The sequence below is a fragment of the Suricata suricatta genome, chromosome 5, assembly GCF_006229205.1.
Source record: "Suricata suricatta isolate VVHF042 chromosome 5, meerkat_22Aug2017_6uvM2_HiC, whole genome shotgun sequence".
Taxonomy (NCBI): Eukaryota; Metazoa; Chordata; class Mammalia; order Carnivora; family Herpestidae; genus Suricata; species Suricata suricatta.
The window spans coordinates 92,433,259-92,450,542 of record NC_043704.1 but is presented as its reverse complement, the minus strand read 5'-3'; positions in this window follow the sequence as shown (position 1 = coordinate 92,450,542).

Here is a 17,284-nt window from a genome sequence, read left to right as displayed (position 1 = left end):
AATTCTGGAAAATGTACCTGAGTGGTTTAGAAAGGCTACATTTAGGTCCGTAGATAATGAGATAAGAAATGCAAAGTGTTCATCATGGTCTCTGGCTCATAGAACTCCACCCCAAATTATGTATATACATTTGCTTTTCCTTCTTTATCTGGGTTTTTATGTATATACATGAAAATTTATCAATTTCAAAGATATGGTTTAATTCATGTTGCTGGTTGTATACAAGGTGTAACCCCAAACCACTATCAAGATACAGAATATTTACTTTGCTTTAAGAAGTTTTTTGGGGTGCCTGAGTAGCTCAGTTGGTTGGTTTCTGACTCTTGATCTCCACTTGGGTCATGATCTCACGGTTCGTGGGATCAAGCCCCAAGTTGGGCTCTGTACTGATGGTGCAGAGCCTGCTTAGGATTCTCTCTCTCTCTGTTACTCCCCCACTTGCACGCTCTCTCTCCTTCTATTTCTCAAAATAAGTAAATAAACACTTTATTTTTTTTGTATCACCATACATAGGTACAAAAAAATTTTCTTGTGATGAGAACTTTTGAGTTACTTTCTTAGCAACTTTCAAATATATAATACTACAGTATCACTAACTATGGTCACCATGCTACACATTGCATCCCTAGGACTTACTCATCTTATAACTGAACACGTCTATCTTCTGACCCCTTCACCCATTTTGCCCACCTCTCCTTCTGTCAACTACAACCACCAACCTGTTATTTGTGTCTATTGGTTCAAGTTTTTCTTTTTCTTTCTTTCTTTTTGTTTGTTTTGTTCATTTTGTTTTGATTTTGATTTTCAGATTCCACATATGAGGGAGATCATAGAGTATTTTGTCTTTCTCTGACTTATTTCACATAGCATAATACATGCACCGGTGTTGTCACAAATGGCAGGCTTCTCTTCTTTTTTATGGGTGAATAACATTCCATTGTGTATATATACCACCTTCCCCCCCCAAGATTTTTATTAAAACTCTAGTTAGTTAGCATACCATGCAATATTGGTTTCAGTAGAATTCAGTGATTCATCACTTGTATACAACACCCAGTGCTCATTACAATAAGTGCCTTCCTAACACCCATCACCAATCTAGTCCATCGCCCACTCACCTCCCTCTACCAACCCTCATTTGTTCTCTATCATTAAGAGTCTCGTGTAGAGATGTCTAAGTGGCTCAGTTGGTTAGGCATCCAACTTCAGCTCATGTCATGGTCTTGCAGCTCGTGGGCTTGGGCCATGCATCGGGCTCTGTGCTGACAGCTCAGAGCCTGGAGCCTGCTTCAAATTCTGTCTCCATCTCTCTCTGCCCCTCACCCACTCACACTCTGTCTCTCTCTCTCTCTCTCTCAAAAATAAATAAGCCTTAAAAAAAGAGAGTATCTTGTGATTTGTTTCCTTCTCTCTTGTTTCTTTTTCCCCCCTCCTACATATTCATCTGTTTTATTTCTTAAATTTCATATATGAGTGAAATCATATGGTATTTGTCTTTCTCTGACTGACTTATTTCACTTAGCATAATGCACTCGAGCTCCATCCACATCATTGCAAATGGCAAGTTTTTATTCTTTTTAATGGCTGAGTAATATTCCATCATTATATATACACCACATATTCTTTATCCACTCATCAATCAATGGACATTTGGGTTCTTTCCACAGTTTGGTTATTACTGATAATGCTGCTATAACCATTGGGATCCATGTACCCCTTCAAATCTGTATTTTTGTATCCTTTGGTTAAATAGTAGTGGATTGCTGGGTCATAGGATAGTTCTATTTTTAACTTTTTTGAGAAGCCTACATACTGTTTTCCAGAATCACTGCACCAGTTTGCATTCTCACCAACAGTGCAAGAGACTTTCCCTTTCTCTGCATCCTCACCAATACCTGTTGTTTCTTGTGTTGTTAATTTTAGCCATTCTGACAGGTGTAAAGTGGTAGCTCATTGTGGTTTTGATTTGTATTTCCTAGACCATGAGTGATGTTGAGCATCCTTGCATGTGTCTGTTAGCCATCTGGATGTCTTCTTTGGAAAAGTATGTATTCATGTCTTCTCCCCATTTCTTAACTGGATTATTTGCTTTTTGGGTGTTGAGTTTGATAGGTTCTTTACAGATTTTGGATACTCACCCTTTATCAGATATGTAATTTGAAAATATCTTCTCCCATTCTGTAGGCTGCTGATTAGTTTTGTTGATCATTACCTTTGTTGTGCAGAAGCTTTTTATCTTGATGAAATCCCAATAGTTTCAATTTTACTTTTGTTTCCCTTGCCTCTGGCAACATATCTAGTAAAGAAGTTGGTCCAGCCAAGGACCAAGATGTTGCTGCCTGTGTTCTCTTCCAGGATTTTGATAATTTCCTGTCTCACATTTAGGTCTTTGATACATTCTGAATTTATTTTGGGGTATGGTATAAGAAAGTGGTTCAGTTTTATTCTTCTACATGTTGCGGTCCAGTTTTCCCAACACCATTTGTTAAAGATGTGTCTTTTTTCCATTGGATATTCTTTACTACTTTGTCGAAGATTAATTGACCATAGTTGTGGGTCCATTTCTGGGTTTTCTATTCTGTTTCATTGATGTATGTGTCTGTTTTTGTGCCAATAACATACTGTCATGATGACTACAGCTTTGTAGTATAGCTTGAAGTCTGGAATCGTAATGCCTCCAGCTTTGCTTTTCTTTTTCAGGGTTGCTTTGGCTATTCAGGGTCTTTTGTGGTTCCATACAAACTTTAGGATTGTTTGTTCTAGCTCTGTGAAAACTGCTGGTGGTATTTTGATAGGGATTGCACTAAATGTGTTGATTGCTTTGGGTAGTATGGACATTTTAACAATGTTTGTTCTTCCAATCAATGAGCATGGAACGTTTTTCCATTTCTTTGTGTCCTCTACAATTTCCTTAATAAGTTTTCAGAATACAGATCTTTACCTCTTTGGTTAGATTTATTCCTAAGTGTTTTATGGTTTTGGGTGCAGTTGTAAATGGTATCAACTCCTTGACTTCTTTTTCCATTGCTTCATTATTGGTGTATAGAAATGCAACAGATTTCTGTATGTTGATTTTATATCCTGTGACTTTGCTGAATTCATGTATTAGTCCTATAAATTTGATGGTGGAGTCTTTCAGGTTTTATACATAGAGATCATGTCATCTGCAAATAGTGAAAGTGTGACTTCTTCCTTGCCAATTTGGATGTCTTTTGATTCTTTTTGTTGTCTGATTGCTGAAGCTAAGACTTTGAGTACAATGTTAAATAATAATGTGGAGAGTGGACATCCCTGTCTTGTCCCTGACCATAGAGGAAAAGCTCTTGGTTTTTCCCCATTGAGGATGGTATTAGCTGTGAGTCTTTCATATATAGCCTTTTTGATGTTGATATGCCAGTGTTCTTTATCCATTTATCCATTGATAGACACTTAGGTGGTTTTGGTATCTTGGCTATTATAAATAATGCTGCAGTGAACATGGGGGTGCACCCATCTTTTCAAGATAGTGATTTTATTTCTTTTGGGTAAAAACCCAGAAGTGATGTTGCTGGATCATATCGTAGTTCTATTTTTAATTTTTTGAGGAACGTCCACACTGTTTCCACAGTGGCTCCACCAATTTACAGTCCCACCAACAGAGCATGGTGTTCTCTTTTCTCCTGACCCTTGCCCACACTTGTTATTTCTTGTCTTTTTGATACTAGCCATTCAGGCAGGTGTGAGGTGGTTTTCTTTTGCGTTTCCCCGATCATAAATGATTAGCTCCTTCTTAGGGACCTGCCGATCATGCGTATGTCTTTTTTGTAAAAATGTCCACTCAGATCCTCTGCCCACTTTTAATAAGATTGATTTCTTTCTATTGAGTTGTATGAGTTCTATATGTATTTTGGATATTAACCCTTTATCATATATATTATTTGCAAGTATTTTCTCCCATCTTATATGTTGCCTTTTCATTTTGCTGACAGTTCCCTTTGCTGTGCATGAGTTGTGCATGCATGTTAGCTACTCTGCCAGACACCTTACATCACATCATAATGAAAGCACAGCTCAGACCGGTTTCCCCCTCGTGGAGGTATCACTATACAAACATTTATTGGTAAACTGAAAGAACCATATCACCTGCCCCACAACTTTATGAAGGCTCAATTGTCCTCTTGAGAGCAGTAATTCTCAGTCTTCTCTGCCCATCGAAGTTGCCTGAGGAGATTTAGAAACTCCTGATCCTGGGGTCTCACCCCAGAGATTCTGAGATAAGTGGCCTGGGCATGGGAGGTTTTTATCTCCCCAGATGATTCCGAGGTGCATCTACCTCTAAAAAGTTTTAGATGCACAGGCTATCACCTTGCACAGAAGGTTCATTGAAGGCAGGAGTGGCAGTATTTCCTTGACTTGATTCTTCTCTTAGTTGGCACCAGGCAGTCAGAACCCTCTTATTTCACCACTGGACATAGAATGGGTTAGGAAACCTTAAATATCAATAATCTCAACAGACACTATGTCTAATATTCATTAGTAGCAAATCACTACTTCTACTAGCGAAAAACAAGTTCTGACTCATTGTGCCAATAAGCAAAGCTTATGGTGTGGGTGTGGCATGGACAGTAGGAAGTGTGGTAGCTGGGAAGGCCAGCTCTGTAACGAGAATGGCAGAGGCCACCTCTGGGTGTCAATTCATAGAGTATAAGACCTAGAGGATAATTTAAGCTAGTACTTTTTATTTATTTATTTTCTTTTAGAGAGAGAGAGAGAATCTCAAGCAGACTTCATGTTCAGTGTGGGGTCCAACATGGGGTGACCCCGCAATCCTGGGATCATGACCTGAGCTGAAATCGAGAATTGGATGCTCAATCAACTGAGCCAAGGTGACCCTAACCTGGTACATTTTAAAAACCTCACTGTATTCATGGTCCTCAATGCTGACTGCATATTGGAATGATCAGGAAGCTTTTTAAAAACATAAAACACTAGATCTCACCTCATAACTTTTAAATCAGAAGTTCTGGAGGTAGGACCCAGATCTTGGTATATTTTTTAAGTTCCCTGAGATGATTCTTGTGTGCAAATGTTGGGACTCACTATTTTGTGATGAAGACCTTTGAAGTAAATTGCTTGCATCATTACAGGTAGTTAAGCTAATATATTAGACATGAACAACTAAGACTAGTAAAATGAAATAGATGGTATAATCAATGTTTACCTTTTCTACAACTATTAAAATTTCAGTGCCTGCTAGTAGCTACTCACTCTAAGAATGTCTAAGTTTACAAACAGAAAAAGAGTAAGACTCGAAGAAACACAACACTTCAGTACTGGACCCACACACTCCTGATTAAACCACCCCCTTTAGGAAGCCCTGAATAATTTAATCTAATGATGGGTATGTTGTAAGGCTAAAGTGACATCTTGTTTGCATCAAATGCAAATGCAAATTATCTGAACTCTTTTTCTCTGGAATGGGGGTTGGTAAATCTTTTCTGTAAATGACCAGACAGTAAATATTTTAAGCTTTGTGATCTTGTTTACAATGACTCAATTTTGCCATTGCAAAAGCATCTGCAGACAATGCATACACAAACGAGTGTGACTGTGCTCCAATAAAACTGTGTTAGCCAAAACAAGAAGCGCGCCAGATTTGTGCTGCGGGCCCAGCTGACCGGCCTCCGTTTTGGAGCCATAGTTCTCAAAGTATGGTAACCAGTGGGATCAGCATCACCCGGGAGCTTGTTAGAACTGCACATTCTCAGGCCCCCACCCTGAACCTCCTGAATCCGAAACTCTGGCCCAGCAAGCCCCCCAGGTGAAGCTGATGCACACTAAATCTGAGGACTACTGCCCTCAAATAATCCTTCCATCCAGTGGGACATCTGGTATGGCTTTTTAAAATCTCCCTCTGGACATTCTTATTCAGTAGATTTACCATAGACCCTGGGTCTTTCTGCTTTTAAGAGTTTCAATGGAATTCTTAGATAAAGAGACTCATAACAACTCCACATAAGCACAAGCATGTACTACAGATTGTCTTCCCTCACATCAGCCTATGGTGGGAGACTGTATTATAATGCCCACTCTCCTCAGGAGAACACAGACTCAGAGGAAATATGCAAATTTCCCAAAGTCATGCAGTTAGTAAGGGCAGATCCAGAATTCTAACTTCACTCATTCTGACTCCAGAGCCCCAGCCTTAACCCTCACCCCACATGCCACCACAGCTCCAGGAGCAAAGCCCTCCAGGATATGCAACTAGTTGATCCACTACTTACAAAAGTATTTTTGTTTGAATGGCTCATCTCACTTTGATTTAGGAAAAAGAAATTACTCAATTTTATTAGAAGGAGAACATTCACCTCTACTGTAAGCATTTTAGCTAAAACCTTAATCTAGGGGTGCCTGAGTGGCTCAGTCAGTCAAGCGTCTGACTTTGGTTATGATCTCATGGTCCGTGGGTTCAAGCCCTGTATGGGGTTCTGTGCCGACAGCTCAGAGCCTGGATTCTGCTTAGGATTCTGTGTCTCCCTCTTTCTGCCCCTCCCCCACTCATGCTCTGTCTCTCCCTCTCTCTCTCTCTCTCTCTCTCTCTCTCTCAAAAATAAATGTTAAAAAAATCAATTAATCAGTAAAACCTTAATCTATTTTCATTTCCCAAGTTCCTGGAGTCCCAACCAGAGAACTGCTTTTCTACTCTCGGGCTGCAACTTGGCAACAATGAAAATTCCCAGAGAAGAGCTTTTTACAACTTGCATTTTCATGCATATGTTGTGTGTGACAAAAAACCCACACCCCCAGTGTTTTGAGAAATATTTAAGTTTATTTACAAAGAAGTAATTTCTCTATTTTGTCTGTAATTAAGCTGTTTGTTCTCATGAAGGCTTCATATTGAGAAGCAGGGTGGGGAAACCTGACATGCATTCTGTTTCACTTTTACTTCAGTGGTTTTTTACCCACCACATATTAAAATCACCAGGAGGCCTGTTGAAAGTGTTGCTGCTGAAATAAGGCTGTGAGAAGGTGGTGACTGGAAAGTAAGGGGACCCAATATAAGACCTTCTTCTACCCCTGAAGTCTATGCACCCCTCTTTTATACTCACCTCTGCCCCACCTTCTCCCTTTCTCGCTCCCCTTCTTTCTACAATCCCTTCCAACCAAAGGAGGGGGTGAGATTTTCTTTGATTTTTTTCTCACATATCCTCATTCTCCCGTAGATCTCCAAGCCTCATGGCCTTGCTGCCGTGGGCAGTAAGGCTGTTTTCTAAACTGTAAAAGAATATATGTGATTTGACATTGCCGTACTTGATATTTGTTATGTGGCTGTGAGGTGCAGGAAGGAGGGAGGTTGGAGCCAATTAAAGAAAGTAAAAATCAATCATCTCATCTATTGTCTTGCTATGTAATCTATTTCGAATGTCAGAATCTGAATATAAATTCTTTTGGTCTCCTTGTAAACCTTCTAAAACAAATTATAATCTCTCTCCTCATCTTCACCTCCATCCCTACCCTTACTCCCACTATTACCCCTCTTCACCACTACCTTGTGTATACACACACACACACACACACACACAGGGAAATAGGGAGCATTAACACACTCAGGCAAAGGAGAAAAACCCATCGATGATTTTCCAAAATATTAACCCCGTCACATTCATTGTGCATTCTAGTCTTTTCTTCTGCCATTTTCTAGCTGTTCACCATGACCAAGTCACTCACATTTTGGTACCTTAGTTTCCTTATCAATCAAGCAATGGGATGCACTAAGGAGTCCTTAAGATCTTTAACAGCCCCACAGCTCCTCAGTGGCTCAGTTGGTTAAGCATTTGACTTCAGCTCAGTTCATGATCTTACAGTTTATGAGTTTTAGCCCCACATCAGACTCTGCACTGACAATGTAGAGCCTGTTTCAGATCCTCTGCCTCTCTCTCTCTGCTCCTCATACACGTGTGTGTTCTCTCTCAAAATTAACCAAACATTAAAAAAAAACACTTTAAAAAAGTCTTTAACAGCCCCATCATTTAGGACTCTATCATGACCCGATCATGCAAAGATAATAGACATTCACTTCTTTGTCTGAAGGCAATGTGTCCAACAAGTCTTCAACAGCCATAAAGCAGAAAGTCTAACACCATCACCAGATGTTACCTGACACTTTGGTTTTTGGGGGGGGATAAGAATGGGGTATAGGCTGATGTATAGATTTCGTTATTACTTCCAATTCTTTATCCCTCCCTCTATACATGCTCTTTGTCATGTGCTGTGCAGTTCATCTCACTAGAGAATCTATTTCCTGCTTCACTGATGTTGGGTTTAACTGTGGGACTTGGCCATTGGAATGCTAGTATGCCTAACATGAAGTTTGAATCATAATTGTACAGTTTGTCTTGCCCTCTGACTGTCATTTCCATAAGAAGACAAGCCCTGGGAGGTCCAAGAAGGATGAGAGATTCATGGTTCTGGGCTAGACTCAGTCTGCATTTTGGAGCCAAGATCAACTGAACACAGCCTACAATCAGTTGATTCCTGGGCAACCCACAGACAAGCAAGCAAGAATAAATAATTGTTGTTTTAATCCACCGTGTTGCTTGCTGTGGAGCATTATGTGGTAATAGTTAACTGATAGAGCCCAGCACTGGGATTATTTAGGATACTTTCAGCTGTAATTAACAGAGAATGCTACTGATGAGAGCTTCAACAAAATTTCAGTTGGGTCTTTATTGTTAGGCAACTAAAACAAATTTGGCCGAATTGAATAAGAAACAGCAATTTATTAAAAGGATATAGGGTACTTAGAATTGTGGTGGAAGTTTCTGGAAACTTAGACTTGGAGCTTTCAAATTCAGAAACAACAGCAGAACCTACCCACGTAATTGTTCTGATTGTGAGGTAACCACTGCCACCTCAGGTTACACATACCACAGGTCCCACCTGAGCGAGACACAGATTCTATTACGAGAACCAGGAACACTGCTGTTTCTGGAAGTTGAACAGTCTCTGCTTCTGCTTCATGAAACTTCATGAATTGAATCACCATTCGATTCTGATTCAAGTGATTCTGATTCTGATGCTGATGTTGTATGCATCTGTTTGGGAGAGCCTGGCTCATACTACATTTTAACCTCAAGAGAGAATGAAGTGAGTGTCTGACATTTTAACTTCTCTAGTGGGAAGTGGGCCATTCATTAAGTGGGGAATTCCTTACCTATAAAAGAGATTGTGAGCTGGCCAACCAAAGTGATAGATAAATGCTCATTTCAAACAATCAGGGATATTATCAGCTCATGTATCAGTATGTCTGGATAAGGAAGGCTTCCTTAAAACTTGACTCTGGCGTATATACATGACATATTTGTCTCTGGCCCTGCTTCCTGGAACAGAGTCCTTAAACTGGTCATTTCCTGGGTGATTCCCTAGGAGCATTTTTTGTTCTTTGAGGCAACTGTAAATAGGTTCCTGGATGGTTCCTGAATCGAGGCTGGTCACCGAAAGACCAAACCATGATCAGAAACTTTGGATTTTTGGGGGCGCCTGGGTGGCTCAGTCGGTTAAGCCTCTGGCTTCAGCCTAGGTCAGATCTCACGTTCGTGGGTTCGAGCCCCGCATCGGGCTCTGTGCTGACAGCTAGCTCAGAGCCTGGAGCCTGCTTCCAGTTCTGTGTCTCCTTCTCTCTCTGCCCCTCCTCCTCTCATGCTCTGTCTCTCTCTGTATCAAAAATAAATAAAACATTAAAAAAAATTAAAAAAAAAGAAACTTTGGATTTTCAGCCCTGCACCCCATCCTCTAGAAAGAGGAAAGGGGCGGAAATGGAATTAATATTTGGTCATGCCTGTGTTCTATTTTGATCCCAGTAGAACAGAGTTCAGCAAATCTCCAAGTTGGTGAACACATTCATACTGGGAGGGTGGTGCACCCCAACTCCATGGAGAAAGAAGTTCCTAACTTCAGGACCCTCCCAGACTTCACCCTATGTATATCTTCATCTAGCTGTTCATTTGCATCCTTTATCACATCCCTTAATAAACTGGTAAACATAAGTAATTGTTTCCCAGAGTTCTGTGAGCTACTCTAGCAAATTAATCGAACCTGAGGAGGGGGTCTGAGGAACCTCTGATTTGCAGTCAAATCGGACAGACGTTGTGGGTAACCTGGCACCTACTACTTGTGACTGGCATATGAAGTGGGGAGGGAGCAATCTTAAACTGTGGGGTCTGATGTGATCCCTCGGTAGATAGCGTCAGAACTGACACTGCAGAAATGCAGAGCACTCAGCTGATGTCATGGAGAATGGCTTGGTATGGGGAACTACCCACCCCCACATTTGGTGACCAGAAATGTCACAAGTGTTGTGAGTGTTCTATATTAAAGGAAGGGAGACAGCCAGTAGGGAAGAACTGGGTTTCTCCCTGCATAGGAGGGAGAACTGTGGGTTTTTCAAATTTGGCAATGCCCTCTGATTTTCTGTAATTTCTTCTTTGAGAATCCTTTAGGGCATGTAATGTGATTTCTAAATCTTTATGGCATTTTTTAGACATTTATTGACATTTCTTTTCCAATTTTAGTCTATTGTGGGCAGGCAATGTACTCTATATGATTTTAATCCTTTGAAATGAATTAAGATTTGTTTTATGAATCAACATATAATCTGTCTTGGTGGAAATCCCATGTGCTATTGCAAAGAATCCAGTAACTGGTGTGGTCTTCTATAATATCAACTAGAGTAGTTGATTGTTAGTGTAGTTCAAAATTTCTAGAACTACTTCAATTAATTGCTAAGAGAAGTAAGTTAAAACCTCTGTAATAATTGTGGATTTGCATCTTAATATCTTTTATTAGATGTTATATATTCTTCATGAATTATTGAATTATAATTATACTATTTCATATATAACATAAGAATTTGTAGTGATGTAATACTATTTCTCCTTATTTCTGTTGTTTAGTGCTATTGTTGATGTATGTATGTTTTACTTCTACTTGCTGTATACCCCATAACACATTATTATTATGAACTTTTAATAAGTCTATTGTCTTTATAAAAAATCTAAGGAATAAATGGGAAATATTATTTACATGTACTCACATATTTACCATATCTGGCCCCCTGCATTATTTCCTATGGGTCTGAATTTCCATCAGGTACTTTTCCTTTATGGCCTGAAGGATTTCCTTTAGTAATTTTTATAGTGGGATTGTGCTGGTGACAAGTTCTCTAGATTTAAGTTTTTCTGGAAGTTTCTTAATTTTGCATTCACTTCTAAAGGGTAGTTTTGCAGTATATGGAAACCTAAGTTGGTCATGTCTTTTCTTTTATCACTTGAACTACATCTTTTCATTATCCTCAGAACTCTATCATTTTTTTATAAGAAGGTGGTTGTCATTCTTATCATTATTCCTCTATATAATGTCTTTTTTTTCTCTCTTTAAAAATGTTCTCTTCTGGGGCACCTGGGTGGCTCAGTTGTCTAAGCCTCTGACTTTGGTTCAGGTCACAATCTCATGATCCATGAGTTTAAGCCCTACATTGGGCTCTGTACTGACAGCTCGAAGCCTGGAGCCAGCTTCAGATTCTGTGTCTCCAACTCTCTGTCCCTCTCCCACTCATGCTCTGTCTCTCTCTCCTTCAAAAATAAATAAACATTAAAAATTATTTAAAAAAATATTTTCTTCTTTTTTCAGAAGTATTACCATGATGTGTCTCTGTATAGTTTTCTTCACATCTAAACTAGTTGGAGTATTTTTTAGTTTCTTAGGTCTCTAGAATGATGTTTTAAGCCAAATGTGGTAAAATTTCAACCAATCTACCTTTAAATATATTCTCTCCTCCGTTATCTCTCTTCTTACTCTGGGGCTTTAAATATAATTATTTTAAATCACTTGATACTGCACTGTTTCACAGCCATTGAGATTCTGTTCTCTTCTCTGCCTTCTTTAATTTTCCTTCCTTTTGTGGTTCAGTTTGTATATTTTTTAAGTTTAATTATTTATTTTGAGAGAGCAAGAAAGCGTGAGTTGGGGAGGGCAGAGAGAAAGTAGAGAGAGAATCCCAAGCAGGCTCTGCACTGTAAGCACAGAGCCTGATGCAGGGCTTGAACCCATAAACCTTGGTATCATGACCTGAGCCAAAGTTGTATGCTCAACCAACTGAGCCATCCAGGTCCCTCCAGTCTGCATATTTTTTTTTTGACTTGTCACCAACTTTGTCATCAAACTTCATCAAGTTTCTTCTACCATATCTTTCTATAATTCTCATTTGATAAATGTTTGATTTCAACATTGTTTATTTCACTAATAGGATTTACATCTGGTTCTTTTCCAGAGTTTCATGTCTCTATTGAAATTTCCCATCCTTTCACTGATTGTATCAATTTTTTCTATTGACTTTTAAAATATTTTTTAATAGTTTTAAAGTCCTTGTCTACTAAGTCAAACATCTGAGTTATCCAGAGCTCTTTATCAACTTTTTAAAAATTTTTCATATGATCTCATTTTCCTGTTTCTTCACACTCCTAGTAATTTTTTTAATATAAACTAGACATTGTCAGTGATACATTGTAGAAACTGTGGATTCTATAATCTTCCTTGAAGGTGTGTAGAGTTTCTTTTTTTCCTAGCAGATATTTAAATTACAGATGAATCACCTTGATCCTACAGAAGCTTGGCTTCAAGCTTTGTTATGGTAGGTTTATTTTGTGTTTTCCATCAGTTCTAGGGCATAACTGTTAGTCCTGGGTTTTGGTGTTTACTCTTAAAGATATGGCCCTTGGGAATTTCAGTGGAAAGACCAAGGTATTTACTAAACCTTCTAACTTAGCATGATTTGAACTCCATACTTAGGGTTTCTAACACTAAGTAATTGCTAAAATATTTGCCCATCTCTTTCAGGTTTCCGGAGTTGCTCTCTGGCTGGGCTCCCTAGAGTCTTGGAATGTACATGCATAGTTTAGGAGTCAGCCAGGCATTTGAGGGATGTTTGTATTCAGATTTGGGGACTCACTTCTCTGTAGCTTCCTGCTTCCTAGAATTCTCTTTTTAGTTTCCAGGCGTGACTATTATAACCCTAAAAGTGTCCTCTCACTCCTCAACCCAACAAGACTGCTGTTTAGTGCCTGAGTTCTGTTCCTTTTGCATAGTGCAGATGAGAGAGCTCTTTCAAGGGAAGTGATAAGGAATGTGATACCTTACCCAGCATGCTTCCCTTTCTTCAAGACTGTTTCCCTTTCAGTTTTTGTCTTCTTTGGATTTCTTTATAGTGCTTTGAAACTTTTGTTGCTTCTTCTTATATTTTGTTCAAAAGCTATAACAGTTGCCAGCAGAAAAGTAGTTCAATACAATCTACTCTACCATTAAGTTGGAAATTCAATATTGACTTACTTTTAGGAATGAGGAAGAATTTTTCCAGACGTATCTGGCATGTTCTCCTAATGGTTCATTGGCTAGAATTGGGTCCCCTGGGTTTTTCTTTTTTGTAAAGATTTTCAGATTGTTCTTGAGCAATGAGCATTAATTAGCAATGAGAAATTACTCCTGCAGTCAGGAATGGGGTTTGTGTCCTCTGAGGCAAGGAACTGCATGGACCATGGAGGATAAAGACAAATACATGAAGAAACCAGTATTTGGTTAGGAAGAAAAAGAGGGTATTTCAAAGGGAGAAGAGAGAATAGAAAAAAGGAGGGCCAAACCACTGGTTCTTAACCCAAGCTGCACATCAAAGCTGTCCTTTGAAAATACTAATTAAAACCCAGTATTATCTGGATGCACTGGGGGCAGAGGTTGGGTCTCCAAGGCTCTGGTGGCCCTGCCCCCTTGGCTTTGGGTGGCTCAGGGCCTGGGTTGTGCGCTGAGGCTCCTGTCGAAGTGCTGGCAGCTCTGCCTGTTTGGGCCTGCAAGGGTGGCCCCCGCCCAATCTGCAGGGCATTGCCCTCCAGGGGGCTCTCTGCCCAGTGTCACCTTGCTACATTTGGGGAGAGCTCTCTTGAGTCTCTTTCAGGAGGACATGAATCCCATTCATGAATGCTTCACTTCATGACCTAATCACCTCCCCGAAGCTCCACCTCCTAATACCAGCACATTGAGTATTGAACTTCCATTTATGAATCTGGGAGAGACAGAAACATTTAGACCATAGCACCATTGTTTAAAATAAAAACTCCTAGGCCCAATCCTGGTAATTAAGATCCAGTAGATCTAGAATGAAACCTAGAAATCTGCTTTTCATACAAACTTACCAAGTGGCTCTGAGGTAGAATCTTTTTAAATAAGAAGAGCTTTTTTTAACCATTCATAAAATTTGCTCTCTTCACATTTGCACCCAAAGACTCCTTCCTACTCTGTAACCCTTTAGGGACTGCAGCCTCAAAGTGGGGGACCCCTGGTGGAACCCACCTTATTGAAGGGGTACAAAAGCCCCATGTACAACACCAGAAGGATGACCAAGAATATGCACATGGGAAAACAGATGGGTACAAGTAGCAGCTACCTGAGACCAAAGGAAAGCGCTGGTCCATTCCCAGAGAAGAGGAACGTGAAGGTGTTCATAGGGGATATTAATGGAGCCTCTAACGACATCCATGCAGGTAGCTGAGGGGCACACAGGTCTATGGAACCTGGAAAAGCCACACTGGAATGTCCCCATGAGACAGTGAAAAGCAATATATATCCACATGGGTTCTTGCGGGACACATGGGTTCCTGTGGGACTCTGAGGGTAAAAGGCTTGACAGCCAAGGGGGTGAGAGAATGCTGCAGCAACACCAATTAATTGGGGCTGAATGAGGGTGCCCAGAGGGGAAAGAAAGGTTGGGGTGAACCCTCAAAGATAATACCTGCTCAGAGATCCTCGTACAATGTAGAGATAAGGTTCTCGAGTTTGAGAGCTCCTAAAAGGAAGCAACTTGGTTTTACGCATCCTTGCATCCTTAAGATCTGTCACAGGGCTGGCCCACAGCATGTATTCAATACATATGGTGTCCAAATAACTTATCCCCCAGACTGGGTTGCTTTTGGTAGTTAAAGAGGGTGCCGTTAATAATTATGCCAGGATAAAAAGGCTTAAACCAGTACCATTCTGGCAAACTGAGAAGTAGAATTGCCCTACCAATAAATCTTGGGTAAATAGTGAATGGATGCATGAGGGTATGACTTTTCTAAGTGGAAACAGTAACTGAAAATACTTGAAGATGCCATTGACTGGCATTTCAGACAGGAAGAAAGGCCTCTCAAAGGTGATAAAGCAGTGGTATAGGGCGGTTTGCAGGCTTTCTGTAAAGTGGCTTCTGTGGTCTTGGATGAGAACAGCATGGTGGGAGATCTGCTAGAGCACTCACGTGGCAGCTGCAGGTGCATATCAGCTGTGTTTCCAATAAGACTTGCTTTTTTGTGATGGCTGGGATGGGATGTGATGGGGATGGGGTGGTGGGCTAGCGCAACACCAGCTCCTGGGGCTACTACAAACAGCCAGCTTGCATGTCTATTCTGCAGGGAGCCCTGAAGACCTATGCTGGCAGGTGCAGACTTCCAGGTCCTGTGGGAAGAGCAAAGTTAAGATGAGCTCAGGAAGGGGTGTGGGGGTGGGGCTAGGGAGCAGGAAGCACTAGGGCTTCTGAGCACAGCTTCCAGAAGCAGCACCTTCCCACTGAGTTTAAGGAAACATGAAGTTGGTTAACAGTGCTATAGAGTTTAAAAGAAATGAGAAGAAGCAGTGGGAAAGTGAAACCATCAGGCCTTCTGAGGAAGTGGCTCAGTACTTGACCTTTCTCACCACAGCAGGCCCCAGGGCTAAGTCCCCTGCTGTCACTCCTGTCAGAAGGCCGGGTCCCTTCTCCCATGGCCTACAGCCCTTGCTCCACCTTTAAAAGGCAGTCTTCTGGGCTGCCGGGGTGGTTCAGTTCGTTAAGTTTCCGACTCTTGGTTTCAGCTAGGGTCATGATCCCCCAGTTCGTGGGTTTGAGCCCCACATTGGGCTCTGGGATGACAATGCAGAGCCTGCTTGGGATTTTCTCTCTCGCTCTCTCTCTGCCCCTCCCTATTCATGCCCAACCAATCTCTCTCTCTAAAAATAAATAAAAACTTAAAAAAGAGAGAGAGAGAGGCAGTCTTCTGTGGTGACGCAGAAGAGTCCTCGACTCTGGGAGCAGGAAAAGATCAAGTGGCCCTGTAAGACTGTGTGGGCATTTGGTCGTGCATCTCAGATCTTATGAGCTGTGCGCTCTTGGGAAGGCCCATTAACTTCTCTGATCAGAATTTCTCTTCTGTCACGGTGGGATTCTAACAGCGACATGGCATTGGGAGTAAGCAGAGGATGGGAGTGAGATAAGAGCAGCTTCCTCGCTTCCCACCAGGCCTCCTGCCATTAGCACTGCAGCCCAGAGACTGCTGGGTTCAGTGAGTTTAACCCTGAGCCTTGATAAACAAAGACCGGGAAGGAGGAAACAATTCAAGTGCAACCTCACAGGCAAATACTTTTCTATTTTTCTTTGATTTTCAGTGCTGTGAGTTCCTGGCACTTCAGCACCTCATAAAGAAGCAGTAGGTGGGAAGGAAGGGGTGGAGAGAAGAGAGAGAAGAGGGTACTGGCAGAAGCGCCATGCAGTGGACTTGTTACAGGAAGGGAGTGGGCATGAGAAGAGCGGAAAAGAGGAAAAGGTGGTGTCTCGCTGTTGCCAGGCACCAGTACTGGAGGGCAGGCCTGAAATGTTTCTGTTTGCTGGAGAAGTTTCCATAACTCATCCCAAGTGGGGTCTCAGCCTATATCAGGTCCTGGATACAATGGCTGGACAGTATTGTAGGCAAATCTGGGTGTGGATCTGTGGCGAAGAAGTTTGTTCTAAGCTAGTGATATGCATACCAGTGTGGGAAAGGAGGTCAGGGAGCTAGCCTGGCCTCTTAGTAAGTTAGTAGCTGCCTGTCTCCCGTGCTGTTCTGAGCCTCGAATGCCTGCCAGAGACAGGGCATAAAATGCTGAGGGCAGAGACCCTTGGCATTTGTCTCAGTAACTCTGTATCTCAGCGTTAAGCTGGTGCATAGCCAATGTTTGTACGATTTGTCAGCTTCACAGATACTCCTTCTATGTTTCGGTGGGTTTTGCAACCTTTCCTGTCTCAGGAAGGAACTCCTGGGGCTTCCTGTGGCATTTCCCTCCGGTCTTCATGGGACATTCACAGGCAAAACTATAACCAAAAAGATAATAATAATATTTAATCTAAACAAGTAAGCTACTTACAAGTTTGTTTGGCTTTCAAACACACAAAGCTATGGAAACGGAATGATAGAATCCATTGTAAACAGGGTTCCGCTCA